The sequence below is a fragment of the Rhinopithecus bieti genome, unplaced genomic scaffold (assembly GCF_001698545.2).
Source record: "Rhinopithecus bieti isolate Rb0 unplaced genomic scaffold, ASM169854v2 repeat_38657, whole genome shotgun sequence".
Lineage (NCBI taxonomy): Eukaryota > Metazoa > Chordata > Mammalia > Primates > Cercopithecidae > Rhinopithecus > Rhinopithecus bieti.
This window is the reverse complement of record NW_016841537.1, coordinates 1-1958: the sequence shown is the minus strand read 5'-3', so window position 1 is coordinate 1958 and position 1958 is coordinate 1. Positions and strand designations below refer to the sequence as shown.

Sequence of the window (1958 nt, the reverse complement as noted above, 5' to 3'; positions counted from 1 at the left end):
TGGTCAGGGTTGGTTGGTGATCCTCAGTGGTGCAGCAGAAGGTGAGTTTGACATGAGAGGAATGAGTAGGAAAGAGCAATCCCCTGAGCCACCTCCTCACTTTCTCAGCTTCCATCCCCACCGAGGTTTTGTGAGCCTGGAACTTGGGAGACTGTTCTGTAGCCCAGCTCTCCTAGGATTGGCTGCTGGACTTGCCTGAGTTGTGGGTGCACTGGGTGTGATCCTGGGCCGCTCAGCATTCATGTGGAAGTGAAGGAACGAGGACTGGATCAATCCCATTTGAAGGCGTGCCTCACTGCAGCCCGCACTGTCCTCCAATGACACTGTAAGGATACTGCTTTGAGATGTATCAACAGCTTTAAGTAAATGTATTTTCCGGGGTCTGGGAGACCTGACGTTCTGTGTCATAATGAAAATCTGTCAAGTTTCTTCATTTTAAAAATGATAAAACTGCAGGTTCACCAAGTTACATGGCTTACTTGAGGTCACACAGGGATGAGTTTTCAGCACTGCCAATAAAAGCAATCAGTCATTATTCAGTCATTATTCCTAGGATCCATATAATTCAGTAAATATTCCCATAATTATTTAGTAGATATTCACTGACCAATTCGTACAAGGCATTTTGCTCAAAACTGTGCTCATATTTGGACGTTGTATCTTCACCATAATCCTTAAGGTAATGCTATTATCCATACGTAACAGGTAAGAAACCTGAAGAAGAGGGATAGCAAAGCATGTATTTGGACATATTTCCATTTTTTGGTCTTTGTGATGCTGGAAGAATGACCAGAATGAGTCACAGGAAGAGTAAACATACCTGGATTATTTTCCAGGACAGAGGTGTCCCCTCCTAGAGTACTGGGACCAAAATTCTCAAGTGTCTGAAACCTTGCTTTAATATTATGGGAAATAACCTCTATCACCTGGAATTTCCCTGAAACTTTGGAATATACAAGAGAAGTATGAGACTTGGGTCTTCCCTTGGCTCTGTTTAATTCACTCTTCTATGGAATACCAATGATTCTCACTAAGACTTTTGCCTTTTTATAACCACCGTGTATGTTTTATGGAGATGATTTTACACTTTGCTCTATTTAGAAAGAATAAATATGAGCAATGGTTTAGGTTTTATGCCCTGGACTTAATATTTTTCTGATTCCTGTTTTGAGATTAAATTCTCATGGAAATAGAAAAATACTTATGATTTCTCATAAGGCCAAGTTTGTTATTAGTTTGAGTTTTTGAAGATGAAGCACAAACCTTGGATTTTACCTTTGTCTGTCCCCATCAACACCACTCATTCTCTCTCAGTATGACCTGGACTTGCCCCTGCACTTACCCTCGTCCTGCTGAAGCATCTCCATGCACTGTCCAATTCCATCAGTGACTCAGGCTCCTCCCAAGGCTCCCTGAAATGGACACAGGGATCAGGACGTCAGACACATTCCAGACACAAAGGCAACCCATACTCTAGAGCAGGCAGCTGTGTTTCCACTTCCCTAATGTTCCAGTGATGTCCTAAAACTGAAAGGAACACTTTCCCTTTTTAGGGGTCTGTTCTTCATGCCTCTGATCTAGTGAACACAACTGTCCTGAAATTGAAAGAGCTTGCTAAATTTCGGGTTTCTTGTTAGGTGGCTAGAATAGATTTATAAGACTTCCTTACTTACCCATGACTGCTGAAGTTTGAATTCCTAGCAGTATGATTCCTTTTCTAGTAAGGGGAGCAGCTTAGGCAAGATTGGCCATGTTGCTGTGCAAAAAGAGGTCAACTTAATTTCTACTCAAAGCATGCTTCAATTTCAAACTAGGGCTTCCACTCTTCCAAAGTTGGACTGTCACTGCCCCAGGCATGTGTCCCGAAGGGCTCGTGGCTCTGCTGTACTCAAAATAAAGTTTAAATGGAGCCCAGCAAGCCAGATGTCCTTCTCCTTTACTTCTAGGTTCCCTCAACA

The 1958-nt window shown here is 42.5% G+C and overlaps 1 long non-coding RNA gene across 3 annotated transcripts; it reads right to left on the bottom strand.

Moving 5' to 3' along the window:
- Positions 1-6: 6 nt before the first annotated feature.
- LOC108524998 (uncharacterized) lies at positions 7-1952 on the bottom strand. 3 transcript variants are annotated; one of them, XR_001884188.1, is made up of 4 exons: positions 1674-1952; positions 1343-1412; positions 608-714; positions 7-509 (listed from the first exon to the last, which is right to left on the bottom strand). It is a non-coding gene; the product is annotated as an uncharacterized LOC108524998 (long non-coding RNA). The 3 variants fall into 3 exon arrangements; XR_001884189.1 differs by lacking the exon at positions 608-714; XR_001884187.1 differs by lacking the exon at positions 1674-1952 and having other exon boundaries at positions 1343-1666.
- Between the last annotated feature and the right edge of the window lie 6 nt (positions 1953-1958).